Below are 17,975 nucleotides of genomic sequence, written 5' to 3' on the forward strand. Positions count from 1 at the left end.
TAAAAACACCACACCAAAATTTATTTATCATTTTTATTATTATATATATTTTTTTTTTTGGATAAATTCTTTTTGGCCACGGCTTCTTTCCATTGCTTTTATCTAAAAACAAAATGTAAATAAATTAATTCACCAATATTAATATTCCTATACACATTTAAACCCAGCTCAGCCACTCAGACTCAAACTATGTATTTAATTTTTTTTTTTTTTAAACTGTCCCTTTAAACCATATTCTAAGCCACAACAAATAAATCTATTTTTTTTTTCTTTTAAAGTGGGGGTTTGGGTGGGGAGCTGTATGGTCCTCCCTCCGACAACTGTCCCCGGACCTATTGAGGGGGTCCTTTATATATTGACCCCCAAACATTCTGGAAACTTCAATGAGGTCATCTGACCCATTTTAACCTGTCATGAAACGGGGGGCCTATACCAGAATCTTCCAGTTCTATTTTCCTCAACTAACCTCTCATAGACCACCTGTTGCTTTTAAAATCAGCGAGGGGGCCTTGAAACTGCTCCTCTCACAATCCCATAGCAAAAGGGGGGCCTTGAATCAGGCTTACCCTCCTTTTCCTTGTATTCATGTTTTTAGCTCCAAAGTGCATTACTTTACACTATAATTTCCCACGTGAACCTCATTTACCATATAGTTGCTCACCTCTCTAATTGACTAAGGTCTTCCTGTAGAATTGCTATATCCTGTTGTGAAGGTTTTTACCCTACTAAGCTTTGTATTGTCAGCAAACACAGAGATTGAACTATTTATACCCACCTCTATGTCGTTGATGAATAAGTTAAACAGAATTGGTCCCAGGACAGAGCCTTGGGACACCCCACTTACGACTCCAGACCATTCTAAAGATATGCTGTTTATCACCACCCTTTGGATGTGCTCCTTTACCCGCTTTTCTATGCAGGTACATACACTATCTTCAGTACCAATAGACTTTCATTTGTAAATTAAGCATTTATGTAGTACCATATCAAATGCTTTGGCGAAATCTAGATACACTACATCAAGAGGGCTTCCTCTATCCAGATTACAGCTTAATTTCACATAGAATTCATTAATATTGGTGCTGGCAAGCAGTAAGATAACAAATGTACTCTATATCCTGATTTTTTTTATTTACAAAAAAATCTATAATTGGCTAGTGGACTGAATTTGAACAGAGCACCCTATTGTCCCTGCGGTTTCCCAATATTGAATCCTGGAAGGCATAATGTACATGCATTTTGAGTTATCAGCCCCTGTGTTTCTTCTGTTCTGCAAGATGCCACCAAAGCATTTTTGTTTTTCAAAAATAACTAGTTTGAAATGTGAAGTATGAAGTTATAGCTCCTTGCCCCCTGGCACTGGGTAAGTTGGGCAACCTCTTCACTTAAGCTGGCCATACACAATAAGATTTCTCTCATTCAGCTGCAATATATTACATTATTTGGTTTTGGGTTTATTACCGCTTTAAAGATAATCAAAAAAATAATTTACAGTATATTAGCAAGTTACAGCTTATATAAGATTTTAATGACTGGATTTACATATACCTTAACATCTTACTGACTAGAAACTTTCCAACAAGGTCCCTATGGCTATTGAAGCTGCATTCATGTAAGATGTTTTGGCATATTGCGGAGGAAAAAATGGTTATTGATCAATAGGGATGTGTGGTTGCTTGATCCCTGAACGTAGTTAAGGCAACTGTGATTTTTACCCCTAAACAATAAAGTCTAAAGCAGGGGTCTCAAACTGGCAGCCCTCCAACTGTTGCAAAACTACAAGTCCCATCATGCTTCTGCCTGTGGGAGTCATGCTTGTAACTGTCAGCCTTGCAATGCCTCATGGGACTTGTAGTTTTGCAACAGCTGGACGGCCACCCGTTTGAGACCCCTGATCTAAAGTGAGGGAGTAAAAGCATTCCATTAAAAGCAGGTGTTTATTACCAGGGTGATCACACTTCATAGAGGTGTCAGATATATCTGTTAGGGGTGCACAAATGCTGTCCCCAAACTTCCTTCGCCTTTTAGGGAGAATTAAGGCTTCATTTTGTGATGTGCTAAGTTGCACAAGGGAAACAGTCCTCAACATCAATATACTGTATGCTTGTTAGGCCCTAGGGGTAAAGTCAAGACCGTGGATAAGGGGGTACCACCAGCCCTCCTGTATGGGGGCCCAGGCTAGCACGGGGGGCCCAGGTTGCTGGGTAAATCAGATGTGAGCAGGGAAGGATAGGTGCAGCAGGGGGGCAATTACTGAAAATAATCCCCTGTTTGGCTCCCTCTGCAGCAGCTGAATGCTGGCTTCTTCTCCTCCCTTGCTACCCAAGCTCCCCTGTGTGCAGTGCTGGGACAAGGTCATATAGAACCTAGGGCGAACATGCCAAACTGCGCCCCCCAGATTTAAGAACATTATGTGTCAATAAACCCCCTCTAAAAAAAAATGAGCACTAATCTGCATACTTACCCCCTAAGAATAAATTCCCCCTCCTCCCAGTACCTATCTACCCCTCTTGCTGAAATCCCCCCTCCCAGCACAAATCTTTGCTCCCCCATCCTCCAAATCCCCCCAGCACAAAAGCTCCCCCACCCCCCCCTGAAAAAAAAATCTGTGCACAAATTATCTGCCCCTCAGATTTCCCCTCCCGATACACATCCTACCCCCTCCTAGCACAAGTCCCCCCCAACCTGTTCCTAGCACAATCCCCCCCCACAATTTCACCTCCTAGCACAAATCCCCCCCCCCCCCCATTCATACCTTCTAGCACAAATCCCACCCTCCCAAATTTCCCCTCCTAGCACAAACACCCACATTCATACCTACTAGCATAACCCCCCCCCAAAAAAAATCCCCTCCCAGAACATTTACCCTCCCCCTCTTATCACCTATCACATATCACCTCTTCTAGCACAGCCCCCCCCCCCCCATAGCCCTCTTTCTAGCAAAAGTCCTCTTCCCCCATCCCCCTCCCAACACAAATCCCCCTAAATCACCACTCCTAGCACATCCCCCCAAATATCCCCTCGTGGAACAATTCTTACCCCCTGCCACTCCCTAAATTCCTCCCAACACAAATTCCCTCCCCTTCAATCTCCTCACGCCCCCCTCTACCTCACATGACACCACAGTGCCCAGGGCAGCTTCCCCTCCTGCCCACCCCTTGTCACGGTCCTGCCTGTGTGCCCCCCTTACCCTTCTCTCCTTCCCACCGGAAACTGCAAGGGCACAATAGGATCCTTCAAGATTAAGATTAGGAGAAGGGTCCAGTAAATATGTTGTATTTACCAGCCCCATCTTTTCCTGAATGAACACGAGTGGTCGATATCAATCCCCCACTGTGTTCACTCATAACTGAAGCATTGGCTGTATGGGGCCCCGTGTCAGGTTGTCTGTATGGGGCCCCGTGTCAGGTTGTCTGTATGGGGCCCTGTGTCAGGTTGTCTGTATGGGGCCTCGTGTTTTCTAACAGCAGCCCTGGGTAAAGTTACAGTGAGCAGGAAAGCAATAGAAAATGGGGCTAATTCTTTTGATGAATTGTTAACAAGAGGACAATTCCTGCCGATTCTGGAGTGTGATGTGTGTAAGCTTAAAAGGCTGTTGTACACCAAATAAGATTTCCAATGAACATTATGTATGCAGTCTTAGATTATGTAGTCCCATTGCTTATAAGCTCTTTTTCTTGCTTTTCAATTTACTGACCCAGGAGGCAATAAGCCCCCACACAACTTTGTAATTTTATTGGCAAACCAAGGCTAATGCCCCATGGGTCTGTTTATTAAAATGGCCTTTTGTAAAACACATTCAATATTTCTAATCTTTAAGAATGCCTGACTTTTATTTGATGTGCTTCTATGATGTTCAGTGCAATAGTGCACATTCTACTGCATGTTTTATAGCTAAAAGCTTAAGGCTACATACTGCATCTTCTATTACTGCATTGTGATTCAGCCCCATTGCTCTGGCGCTCCTTCTTTCACTCCTATTTCTTGTTCTTTTCTTGAAGTGTTAATGAAAATTCAGAACAATTTTTACCTGTCTGAGACTGTATCTGCTTTTCTGTCTGCTTACAGCTTGGTTGCAGGCACTGCTTAATTCCCAGTGCAGAATTCTTAAATGGACAACTACAAATAATATCATTTTGTTTTACTATTCCGTGTCGGTTGTGCCAGATTTGAGAAACCTAAGAAAGAGAGCAGATTTAAAGTAGAAGGCTTAGTCAGTGAAGGAGCAGAGGAGATGTTTGGGGGGATTTAAAAATGAAGAATGTTTTTTCTTATAAGAAAACTACCCCTTAATGACAGATTCTATATAGATTATGTAAAGCATCATTGATTGTTGTGACGGTTTTGAGAAATTATTTAGTATGACGTTACAATGATATTAGCCACTAGGACACTCAGCATGACAGTTTCTATACATTGATATTAGTTTGTTAGACAGTCACTGGGAGATTCTTTTAATGTCAATAGTCAATACTGAAGTGGAGTTGGAAGATGGGCCTGTAATGATATCACGTACTGGACACACGAAAAGCTGTAGCTAGCGACTACGGTGTCGAGAAACGTTATGGCGGCCATGACAGTCCTGGCTAACAGTTACACATTGCAGTAGAAATATGAACTACCCCTCCCTCCTCCCTTATTTCCAGGAGGTTTTTACTTCAAAAGAGCTGTTATCTCAACATAGAGAAAGCAGCACCAGGCTAGGTCTGAAAAAAAAAAATGTTGGTCTGGCAGGATGTCCAGGCCTATCGTAAAACTGTCACCTTCTCAATCCAGAGAACCAACAGATACCGGTTGTAAATACCTTAATGCAAATAAAGCTTAAACAGTTGGGATAGTTCTGAAATTTTAGCATGTTTCATAACTTCCAAATTAATAATAGCACAGCCATAATATAGACATTTTTAGTTTCCTCAGATAATTTGCAACGTTTCAAGTCCAGACACCCCTGTGTCAGATCATATGGGAAACCACTGGTACCCCTTATTCCTCCTAGGTACACTAGACATTGGAGACCTGGCATGTTTATATCTGTTTTGAAGGAAATCTCACGCTGAACAATAATATTGATATGCGCAGTCTGTAAACACTATAGATGCAGAGATATGAATATATATCACAAAGTGTACCTGGGACATGGTTATGAATGTAGAGACCTCCCAGTAACCAACCACTAAACAAGATGACCAGACGATAGTTTACTGGTCGCTGTCGACACCCCTTTGATCTGACAGAAAGAGGAGATGCCAAGACAATGGTCAGTTCTCCTTTTACCATCCAAGCAGGAACATCTACCAAGTTTGAGAACCGATTACCCAGCTCATCGATCAAACTCTGATCAACCCTCGGACATTAATTGTAAGTATTCTTCCTCCCCAATTCTACCTTATTTCTTGGTGGCTGTATATTGTCTTTATCTTTTTGAAACATCTTTTTTCTGTAAATATTTTATTTGCACAACTTTGACCTTTTCATAATAAATCCTCATGTTGAAAAGTGTTAACCTTGTCTCTAAAGCTCTGTATGAATGTGAGTTAGGAACCTTAGATTGTAAGCTCCTTGAGGGTAGGGACTGATGTGAAAGTACAATATATATGTAATGCACTGCGTAAATTGACAGAGCTATATAAGTACCTGAGATAAATAAACAGTAATAGATTACATTGTCGAAATCAAAAGTTTTCACCAGTTGTAAGTTAGCAGTAATGTCACAAGCTATAACCCTTGCAATAACTTTTAGCAATTGAATTTTATCATCAAAATACTAAAAAATATCTGATAAAGTAGTTGCACCTAATATCTGGATTCATTTACCCTCATTGTAAAAATTAGAGATATCATGAATCATTGGGAAGTGATCATGTGATCATATATCACCTTGTTATAGATCTCTTAACAAATCTCTTAATAAATCTTCTTAACCTCATTCAGACAGAGAGAGAGACAAACTTTAATAGACACACACTGGGGTTGATTTATTAATACTGGAGAGTGCAAAATCTGGTGCAGCTGTGCACAGAAACCAATCAGCTTCCAGTTTTTTTTGTCAAAGCTTAATTAAAAAAACTAAAGTTAGAAACTGATTGGCTACCGTGCACAGCTGCACTGAGACATGTAGAAGCATACCATTCTATTCTCAACATTGGCTGTTTATAGAAATGTATTATATTATTAATAACACAGAAATGTGAATTGCTCTAAAGCTCCCATTCTTTATTTCTTTATTATTTAGAAAATATTTGTAATCAGAACACATTAATTCCCACCCAACCCCCATACACCTGCACCATTCTTTTGGGCACTAATAAAGTTCAATAATGTCAGATTTTGAAAGAGGAAATCCATTTTTTTTAAATCTTAACTCTACCTAGAGGAGCTGACGAGCCACACATTTGCAACCTCTTGTTATGGGGTCTCTAGCCTTTATGCTACGTGTGACAGACTGATGTCTGGGGAAGGGGGCACACATTTTTTTTGTTAAAGTTAAAGTTTAAAAAAATGAACATCAAAAAAATTGTGACATGAATCCTGGTGAGGTAGATCACAAGAGAGGATCTAGTAAAGACCCAATGGAGCTGGTTTTAGAATATTTGTTCTTGTATAATAATGAGTTAAAAACAAATAGCTCTAAGCTTTTTAATATTATTTAGCTGTTTTAAGTAATAGCTGCATGCTCCCTCTATATCCTGTGGAGCGTCTACAGGAGCCTGTGTCACAAGTAGACTTTCTTCAGAAGGTGTCATGGAAGGCTAAGCTGAAAAGTTGCTCTGTAACCTATATAGACATAGCATTCTGTAGTACTGAAGGCTGACTTTACGTGACACAAAATAGAAAAAAATGTTTAGATGAGTTTTGCTTTCAATCCCTTACAAATGGCACAGTTAAGGATGAATTATCCTTATGAAACTTCACTTTAATTTCAATTATTTATTTACTGAATAATCAGTTTATCACTGTTGTTATTTGTACACCCACTGAGGCCATCTTTGCAATATATAGATACAGCGCTCAACTAAATGAGTAAACCCCAACAGATTTGTCAGAAAATCTTTACTTTCCTTTCAAAATAAAATTTTCTATGGGGCACTATACTACAAAATATTGCATATTATTTTATATTTACTGTGATTCTGTACTTGCCAAATATGCTGTAGAAATCTCCCTCCACTGAGTCTGGCTGCAACCATTTTAACTGTGGGCAGATGAAACTGCTGCCTGTTCACTTCCTGGATTTACACAGACACACACCTCCAGCTCTGCAGCTCTCATTGGCCCTCTTATGGCTCACCCCCCTCCCTTCCTGGCAAACTCTCACGAGAGTGAGAGAGAGAGCTGTGCATGATGCCATAAGCCTAGGCTTTTTACCAGACAAGAAACAGGATATGGGCTGTATAAGGTATTTACTGGCAGAAAAAAAAATGTTTTACTATCCAAAGTTAAAACAACAAGGGCAGAAGATTGAAAGTTGGAAAGATGAAAAAATTACTGAAGGTATGCTTTAACAAAGAAAAACCCTTCCCATTTCATGCTGTCTGCAATGGCACCACATGGAAGAGAAATGTCACAAGGCCTGAGAAAGAAAATAATTTCTTTACACAAGGAGGGTGAAGGCTACTGGAAGATCAGCCAAGCTTTACTTATCAGTCAGAATAGTGTAGCAAGAGATGGAACTGCAACCATCTCACAGAGACATTCAGGCCAATCATGGAAGTTAACACCTCAATAGGAGCATCTTCTGATGAGAAGGGATAAAGAAAATCGCCATGCAAGTTCACTGCAGTTAGCTAAAGAAGTAGAAAGCCAAACTGGGGTAATTATTTTCCATGACACAATATGGCGTACACTGCAGAGGAATGGCATGCATGGGTGTCATCCACAAAGGTAGCCTTTCCTAAAGCCCATGCACAAAAAAGCCAGCCTAGAATTTGCAAGGGCCCATGCTGAAAAAGAAGACTACTGGGACTCTGTACTCTGGAGCGATGAGACCTAGATACATGTTTTTGGAACTGTTGGCTTCAAAACTGTATGGCATCGTGAAGGTGAGGAGTACAAAGAAAAATGCATGGTGCCTACAGTGAAACATGGTGGTGGCAGTGTCCTTCTGTGGGGCTGCATGAGTGCTGCTGGTGTTGGGGATCTGCATTTCATTTATGGTATCATGAATTCACAGATCTACTGCTTTATATTGAAAGAGAAGATGCTACAATCACTCCGTGCCCTTGATCGTCGCGCATTTTTCCAACATGACAATTTTTCAAAACACACATCTAAGACCACTGTTGCATTCCTGAAGAACAGGATGAAATTGATTCAGTGGCCAAGTTCGTCTCCTCATATGAAACCCAATCGAAAACCTATGGGGAATTCTGAAGAGACAAGTTGAACATCACTCTCCAACCAGCATCCAGGCTCTTAAAGAGGTCCTTCATGAAAAATGGAAAAAGATTTTGCAGTATGTCACCAACTTGTTCATTCCATGCCTAGAAGACTTGGTGCTGTCCTTACAAATCATGGAGGTCATACAAAACACTAGATTTAGTAGTTTTTGTTGTGGGGTATAATCATTTCCTGTCGCATCATGGCAGCATACACGTTGGGTTGTGACTCCGCCTCCACAACCTGATAGGACCACATAGCTATAAATTAGAGAGTAGACGCCCGCCCCAGTATTCTCTTATTTTTCCTCACCTGTCAGGACGCACGGATCAGCACCCCCTTACCGCTTCGCCCCAGCCAGGTTCTAGCCTCTCCTGGGTGGAAGTCCTTCTTGTACAGCCTCTAAACGAGCTAAATGGAAGGAGCCCCACTCTGGTGATCTCAGGGGCATTCTCTCATCTCACTCAGCTGTCTGAACACAAATATAAGCCTTAAACAGGCTTCAAGTGCAGCAGCCCACAAAAGCCTTAAACAGGCTTGCTGGAGGAATGGCCAGGAAAGCTTCAATGTGGCCTCATGAAATAAGCCTTAAACAGGCTTAGTTGTGTGCAGCGGTCTCCCCCCCCCCTCTTTCCCCCTCTCCTACCAGTACCTCTGCCCATCTGCTGGGCTCTGTGGTTCTCTAGATCTGCTGTCCGGAGCGTCGAGCGTTCTCGGCGTCCTTGCGCATGCGCGGTGCGTCGTTTGGGCACCGCTGGGCTGCTTTCCAGCTTCAAAGATGGCGCCGGGTGTCCCGCGGCGCTACTGCGCATGCGCGAGCATCCGACGCTGATGGCGGCGGATTTAAAAGCCCAGCAGTAGCTGTATTTGCTGCTGCTGGTTGTTTGTGTATGACAGATCGTTTTTTGGACTCCAAAGCGCTCTACAAAGGTAAGTGGCCTTCCTTTACACTGCCTTTAAGTCAGGATTCCTGCTCCCTCTGCATAGCGCTGTTTATTCTTTCTCCCTGCAGGTTTCCATCCGCTTTCTCTCCATGGAGACCGCTGCCCCAGCAGATCACCGTCAGCCTATTAGGTAAGGGGGGGAAGACAAGTGTAAGTATTGAAGATGGAAAAAGAGAGCACTACTAACGCTGCCTAAATTGGTCAGCCCTGCCAGGTCTTCAAGAACGTCTGCTTCAAGACAAAGAGAGTCCTCACGCAGGAGAAGTCGCTCCAGACATAGAAGGAGCCGTTCCTATCATAGAAGAAGCCGCTCGAGAGGAAGCCGCAGAAGAAGCCGCTCCCGGTCGCGCTCTAGACATGGCCGATCCCGCCATAGAAGATCGCCCTCACGCAGGCATCGTTCCCCCGCACGCCACTCCCGTCCTGCCGGGAACGCATGCTGGGTTTGCGGCGCAGCGGCTCTTCCGGGAAAAATGGTCTGTCAAAAATGCCTGGAAGAGGCCACAAGAGAGAGAGTCTTGGAGGTCGGAGATTCAGCTGGGGCCGTAGCCCCCCAGGCCTCGATATCAGATGTGGATTTCTCCACTGCTACCTCTCCAGCCCGGGCTAGCACATCAAAGGAGCAAGACTCCCTGTCTGATAATGAGGGTCTGGAGGTATCGGCCGGTTTCGACTTCAGTCTGATAGAGCCGTTTGTTAAATCGGTTAAGGAGGCGATAGGATGGGAGGAACTCCAGGAAGCCCAACCGAAACAAAGGAAGTATTTTCCTCAGCTCAGAAAGGATCCAGAATCTTTCCTGTTCATTGATGAACTTGAGGACCTGATCAAGGAAGAATGGCAGAGGCCAGAAAAGAAGTCTAGTCTGAATAACAGACTCCTGAAACTATACCCACTCAAAGAGCCTAAGGTGAACCCTCTGGTGTCCCCTCCGGTAGTGGATGCATCCCTGATGCGCCTAGCCAGGCATGTTACCCTCCCGTTAGAAGACGCGGTAACGTTTAGAGATGTCCTCGACAGAAAGATCGACACGGATCTCAAGCGGGCTTACCTGTCGGCTGGAGGCGCCTGCAGGCCTGCAATAGCACTTGCTGCAGTAGGAAGAGCCATCTCGAGCTGGTCCACAAGCGCGGAAAAGCTTGTATCAGAGGGGGCAGACCAAGAAACAATAGTAAGGGCGTTGCAAGAGTTAAGCTTGGCGAGCGACTTTGTGGCTGAAGCTTCAGTCGACACCATCAGGTCTGCGTCTAAATCTATGCTGGCCTCAGTAACAGCCAGAAGAGCATTGTGGCTGAAGCCCTGGACGGCGGATCCAGCTTCCAAATCTAACTGGTGTCGTATTCCGTTCGATGGTGAGCACCTCTTCGGAACAAAATTAGACACAGCCATCTCCAAAGTAACCGGCGGAAAGTCCGGGCTCATCCCCTCAGACAGGAGGCCCAAGCAACAGAGACCTCCTCCCTTTAAGCGGAACCTCCCAGAGAGATATAGGGACGCGAGAGCATACAGACCAGGCAAGGAGTATCGAAGGAGCTGGAAGAATCCTCAAACCTCCTTTATGAAGTTTCAGAAGCCTAAGGCGCCTGCTTCCAGTGACCAAAAGGCCTTTTGAAGGTGCGCCCGTCCGACCAGCGGTAGTGGGAGCAAGACTCTCCAGTTTCAAGCTGGTCTGGGCGGAAACCATAAGGGATACCCGGACCCTGGCCACTGTCACCTTCGGCCACAGGTGGTCCTTCAAAAACCGGCCCCCAGGGGATCAGTTCTATCCAACCCGTATTCCCCCATCTCGGGAAAAAAGGTTGTCGTTACTGAACTACATCCAAGATCTTCTCCAAAAACGAGCAATAGTAGAGGTTCCACTAGCACAACGAGGCAGGGGATTCTACTCTCCATTATTTCTCGTCAAGAAGAAGTCAGGGGACTTTCGTCCGGTTCTAGACCTAAAGAACCTCAACAAGTCCATCAGAGTGGAGTCATTCAGGATGGAGAGCTTGCAGTCTATCCTACAGGCCATAAATCTGGGAGACTGGATGCTCTCCATAGATCTCCAGGATGCCTACCTGCACATTCCAATCCACGGGGCATTCCAGAAATTCCTGCGATTCTCGGTGGGTCAAGGGCACTTCCAGTTTCGAAGCCTTCCCTTTGGCATCTCAACAGCCCCCAGAACATTTACGAAGGTGTTACTACCAGCAATAGCCTTTTTGAGGGAGAAAGGTCTAAGGGTCCACCATTACCTGGACGACATCCTCCTCCTCTCAAGCAGCCAGGAATCACTCGTCCAACATCGCGAGATCCTGGTTTCCACCCTAACGAGTTTAGGATGGATAATCAACTGGCAGAAAAGCAACACCCAGCCTACCCAAAGGATGGTCTTCCTGGGAGCCGAACTGGACACCAGAGCAAACACAGTGAAATTGCCAAGGGAGAAGTTGTCCCTACTCATTCAGAAAGTGAAAGAGGCTATCCCAGCGTCATGTCTACCAGCCAGAGCATACCTCAGCCTCCTAGGTTCCCTATCAGCAACCATTCCAATGGTCAGATGGGCGCAATGGAATACCAGACCCCTACAAGCCTCCTTCCTGCGCCAGTGGGATGGAGGGTCCATGTCCCAATTGATTCGCATCCCAGAGGAAGCCAGGCTATCTTTACGGTGGTGGACCCACCCCGACAACCTCAGCAGGAGCAAGCAGATAGTCATCCTCCACCAGGAGGTAGTAACTTCAGACGCCAGTCTGGAAGGATGGGGGGCACACTACCTACACTATGCAGCTCAGGGCCGCTGGCTCTTCAAAACCAAGGATGTAGTATCGAACGTCCTAGAGATGAGGGCAGCCTTCCAAGCCCTTTTGGCATTCAGCTCACTTCTGAGAGGGAAACAAGTCCTCATTCAAATGGACAACCGAGTGGCAGCCTACATTAACAGGCAGGGGGGTACCAAGAGCATCTCCATGATGCGGGAAGTCGGTCCAGTGATGCAATGGGCTCAACTGAACCTGTGGGACCTGAAGGCGACCTATATTCCGGGGGTTCAGAACTTACTGGCGGATTCTCTCAGCAGAACATTCGTTTCCAACAACGAGTGGTGTCTAAGCCCACAGGCCTTTGCCCTCATATGCCAGACATGGGGCCATCCAGACATAGACCTCGCAGCAACACCAGAGAACAAGAAGTGTCAGAGGTTTCTGTCGAGGAACCCCTTCCCCGCAGCGGAGGGTACGGATTGTCTCCAGCACGCCTGGAACTTTCGCCTAGGCTACATTTTTCCACCGACCCCGCTGATAGCCAAGTTCCTTCTGAGGCTCAAACACTCAACAGCTCTAGTACTGACTGTGATTCCCTTTTGGCCACGGAGGCCTTGGTTCACCACCCTCCTGCAACTGAGCACAGCGGATCCACTTCCACTCCCGGTAACAACGGATCTACTAACCCAGGGCCAGCTACTACATCCGAATCCAGAGAGATTGCACCTAGCGGCCTGGAGACTGAAAGGTCTAGGTTCCTAGATCAAGGATGTTCTCAGAAGGTAGTCGATACCCTGCTTCAAGCCAGGAAATCCTCCACGAATAGCACCTACGAGAGAATCTGGGAAAAGTTCTCTTCCTTTGCTCAGGAACAAGGTTGGGACCCTTCTTCCCCATCAGCAGTACAAGTGCTTGAGTTCCTTCAGTCAGGTCTAGACAAAGGCCTTAGGTCTAGCACCCTGAAAGTCCAAGTCTCTCCCATCTCTGCCTTGACAGGGGTTAGGTGGGCACTTAACCCTCTGGTGGTGCAATTTCAAAAAGCCTGCCTGAAGCTAAGACCGCCCAGGAAACCTTCATTTCCAACATGGGACCTATCAACTGTCCTAGAGGTTTTATCCGGAGAACCATTCTTCCCACTTGAGGATACCTCCCTCTGGGACCTGACTCTAAAGGTATCATTCCTAATTGCCATCACATCAGCGAAGAGGGTCTCAGAGATGCAAGCCTTGCTGATCAAAGAACCGTATCTGATGGTTTACCCAGACAGACTAACCCTAAAGCCTTCAGACAGGTTTATCCCAAAAGTCTCCTCTGCGTTCCACTTTAACCAGGAGATTGACCTCCCGGCTTTGATCACGGATCAGGGTGTCCCTCATCCCCTGGATGTCAAGGGCAACATTCTCCATTACCTTTCGGTAACCAAGCAATTCAGGAAATGCGAGAACCTTTTAGTCATCCCACATGGGTTCAGGAAGGGCCAGGCAGCTTCTGCCCGTACCATCGCCTCATGGCTCGTGAAAGCTATCAAGAAGGCCTACTCCTTAAGCACCTTGCAGATTCCGGGAGATCTAAGAGCGCATTCCACCAGGGCAATGGCTACTTCATGGGCAGCTTACTGTAAAGTTTCAGCGGAAACCATTTGTAGAGCGGCCACTTGGTCTTCGAGGAACACCTTCATTTCTCATTATAGAATAGACGCTGCACGCTTAGCAGCAGTTGAATTTGGGAGGGCCGTTATACAGGCCAATTCTTCTGTTTCTTGTCAATAAATTTTGATTTTGCATTCCCACCCAGTTTGGCGAGTTACTCCCCAACGTGTATGCTGCCATGATGCGACAGGAAAACGGAAAATTGTATACTCACCTTTCCGTAATTTTCCTTTCCTGTCGCATCTTCATGGCAGCATACAATCACCCACCCTCTAAGGTGACATGTGTATATATTTACAGAGAATACTGGGGCGGGCGTCTACTCTCTAATTTATAGCTATGTGGTCCTATCAGGTTGTGGAGGCGGAGTCACAACCCAACGTGTATGCTGCCATGAAGATGCGACAGGAAAGGAAAATTACGGAAAGGTGAGTATACAATTTTCCGTTTTTTGCATCAACTAATTTGAGTAAAACTGAAAATGTTGTAATCTAAGTTCTATTAATAACCTAACTTTCATATAATGAGCTAAACAAATGTTCTATAAAACTCAGTTTTGTCAAAATGTTGGAAATTGTTCTTGTGTTCATTGAGATATTGATTAAAATGATACTTTTTAAAAGGAATACTCATTTATGCTGAGCATTGTACATACTGATCAGCAAACATCTGGCTGCAGCAACTTTTTTGGTTTATAACAGTAGCAGAGGTCAAAGAGTGTTTGAAAAATGTCTTTTCATCATGAAACATTTCATAGGTGACCTTTGATTAATTTAATAAATAAAAAAGTTGCTGCCACCTGGAGTGTAGTGAGTCGTTTTTTTTAAACTAGAGTGCAACAAGGCAGACTGGTATCTGGTGATTTTACAGTGAAGCCTTTGTTAAGCCTCTCACCTTGAGCAGCAAACATAATATAGGCAAATGCTGGTGTCTTGGTAGTGGTTACTGGTTATTGTATGGTTTACCAACTTAGTGGTGGCAATCTGTAGTGTTTGTAACTGAAATCTTTCAACATATGAAGCATACAATCTATTGGCATAATTTAGGAATTGTAACTTAAAATTTAAGGGGTAGACTCCAGACAAAACATATGCTTGAGTCGTGCTTGATGGCCTTCGGGAAAAATATACCTCTTGAATTTTTTGTTATAACAAATAAATAAACAAGAAATGTAACTGATTGCAAAAAAAAAAAAAAAAAAAAAATCTCACGAGGAGTACAATTTGCATGTAGTTTATATAGTGTTCTCTGTGTATGGACCCCTGCAACCCAACAAACATATTGCTAAATGAATCTGCCCCCACACAAAAGTGTCCCCAATGTGTTTGAGCATGACCACATAAGTAGGGACATCAGGATATACACTGATCAGCCATAACTTTATGACCACTGACAGGTTAAGTAAATAACAGTGATTATCTCATTAGGCAGCAAGTAAACATGTTGTCCCTGAAGTTAATGTCTTGAAAGCAAAAAAAAAAATGGGCATCGCAGTTTGTTGTATATGGGGCTGAATAGATGCAGACCAGTCATGGTGCCCATGCTGACCTATGTCCACAGCCAAACGCACTGACAGTGGGCATCAGAATTGGACCACAGAGCAATGGAAAGGTGGCCTGTTTAATGAATCATGTTTTCTTTTACACCATGTGGATGGCCGGGTGCATGTGTGTCGCTTACCTGGGATAATAATAAGGCAAGCTGGCAAAAGCAGTTTAATGCTTCGGACAATGGGAGAGATTTACTAAAATTGAAGCATGCAAAATCTTGTGCAGCGCTGCATAGAAACCAATTGGCTTTGAGGTTTTATTGTCAAAGCTTAAGTGAACAAGCTGAAATTAGAAGCTGATTGGCTACCATGCACAGCTGCATCAGATTCTGAATGCTGCAGTTTTAGTAAATCTCCACCAATGCTATGCTGGTAAATTTTGTGTCCTGCCATTCATGTGGACGTTACTTTGACACACACCACCTACCTAACCACTTGCTTACTGGGCACTTAAACCCCCTTCCTGCCCAGGCCAATTTTCAGCTTTCAGCGCTGTGACTCTTTGAATGACAATTACGCGGTCATGCAACACTGTACCCAAATTAAATTTTTGTCATTTTTCTCCACACAAATAGAGCTTTCTTTTGGTGGTATTTAATCACTGCTGGTTTTTTTTTTGTTAAAAAAAAAATAAAAAAGTTGAAAATTTTGGAAAAAAAAAAAACAGTTTCATAGTTTGTTATAAAAATTAGCAAACAGGTATTTTTTTCTCTTTCGTTGATATGCGCTGATGAGGCTGCACTGATGGGCACTGATAGGAGGCACTGAGAGGTGGCACTGAGGGGTGGCACTGATAGACACTGGTAGGTGACACTGATAAACAGCACTGATAGGTGGCACTGATGATGAGGCACTGATGGTCATTGATTGGCAGCACTGATGGGCACTGATAGGTGGCACTGGTGGGCACTGATAGGTGGCATTGATGGGCACTGGTAGGTGGCACTGGTGGGCACTGATAGACAGCACTGATATGCACTGGTAGGTGGCACTGGTGGGCACTGGCAGGTGGCACTGGTGGGCACTGCTTAGCAACAGTGGGTGTCTTTCAGCTATAGCGTGGGCGAGAAGAGGTTAAACAAGTCTCATCCATGAAGGCCCCACCTCATAACCTTCAGGACGTAAAGGATCCACTGCTGATGGCTTGACGCCAGATACCACAGCATACCTTCAAAGGTCTAATGACATCCATACCTTGATGGGTCAGGGATGTTTTGGTGGCAAAAGGGGACCTACTCAATATTAGATGGGTGGTCATAAAATTATGTCTGATCAGTAAGCTCATTGAGGGACAGGGACTGATGTGACTGGTTCTATGTGCCCTTTAAAAAACCTTGTAATTCTTCAGAGATATTAATGAGTAACAGAAATAAATATATCTATGCATTACTGATAAAATGTTGCCAGCTTACTAAAGACAAACCATAGCATGTAACAAGTAAATACGTTGTTAAAAATATCCTTTAATTTTGTACTGGGGGAGAGTATGTGATTTTAGTTCATTTATTTCAGATCTGCCATAGTCTAATGCTGCTCGTTAATGTTTAAGGCTTTCACCTTCACTGCTTGGTCAGATTGGCTGTATGCCTGCGTGGGTGAATTAAGTTCCCAGAGGAAGAGCTCATTAAGCAGTGTCAGTCCCCTCTATAGCTCAGAAACGAGCAGTGACGTTGCTCTGCTGACAAATGCATGCACGTTTGGGCAGCTGAGTGCCTGTGGTATGAATAGAAGACCTTCCAAAGATAATTCTTTATCCTTGGTAGGAATGCTGCAGATATACTAAGTGAATATGTATATTAGACACATCAAATCAGAGTTCACTTGCTAGTGTTCAGGATACAAGGCATATAATATAAACCTACTTATACCTACAGTACTGATACAGCTCAGTTTTCTACATTTTCTTCCTATATCACAAATAAATGGATTGTTTCATTATTAGATCAATTACTGCCTTCTTTCCCCATTTCTTAACTTGGCTTAAATTTGTGTTAAGGAAGGAAACAAAAAAAACCCACTAATGATAAAAGTCTAAAGTAGAGTAACTTGTTCGCATTCACAACGCATATAGCGTCACCCTTTGAAAAAAGTTTCTGAAGTCAGGTGGTGAGACGTTCTCCTGAATACATACCTTGGGTTGTTCAGTGAAAATATCTAGTGTTTAATTTCTGTACTTACCTTGGAACCATAGCAGTATCAGGCAGATGGATTAGGCCTAAAAATATATGGAAAACACACTGGCAAGTATAAAACTCTAGCTGCTGGCAAGAAATAGTGAGACAAACTACATAATACCAATAGTAAACAACTTGTCGCAATGAACGTGATATTGTACAAAGAAATAATAAATCAATTACAGTATATAAAAGTCCAATATACAAAATCATATAGTCCATAAAATGAGTGTAAATAAAAAATATGGGGAAAGTCCCAATTGAACACTTTCCAAATCACCACTGTGTCAGTGGTAGAAGAAATACATTTGATCAAATCCTGCAATCGCCCCGTGAACCGCCACCATCTGTGAGATGAGGACTCTTACCAGTCATAGCCACATAAATGAAAAAGGGATCCGAACCACCCTGCCGATTAGGATTCTCTAGTGTGTTCTACTATCCAGTGAGCAGCAGCATTAATGGTAACCATATAATTCACAGGGGTTCAGCATAAAATCAAAGATGGAAAAATCCACACCCCCAGTGTAAATCTGGATAA

At 43.8% G+C, this 17,975-nt stretch overlaps 1 protein-coding gene across 2 annotated transcripts in view; it reads left to right on the forward strand.

The window, feature by feature from the left end:
• PDE11A (phosphodiesterase 11A) overlaps positions 1-17,975 on the forward strand; it is a 988,141-nt gene that overhangs the window by 668,328 nt on the left and 301,838 nt on the right. The gene's annotated exons all lie outside the window — the stretch shown is intronic.

This window comes from Aquarana catesbeiana, linkage group LG06 (assembly GCF_042186555.1).
Source record: "Aquarana catesbeiana isolate 2022-GZ linkage group LG06, ASM4218655v1, whole genome shotgun sequence".
In the NCBI taxonomy this organism is placed as follows: Eukaryota; Metazoa; Chordata; class Amphibia; order Anura; family Ranidae; genus Aquarana; species Aquarana catesbeiana.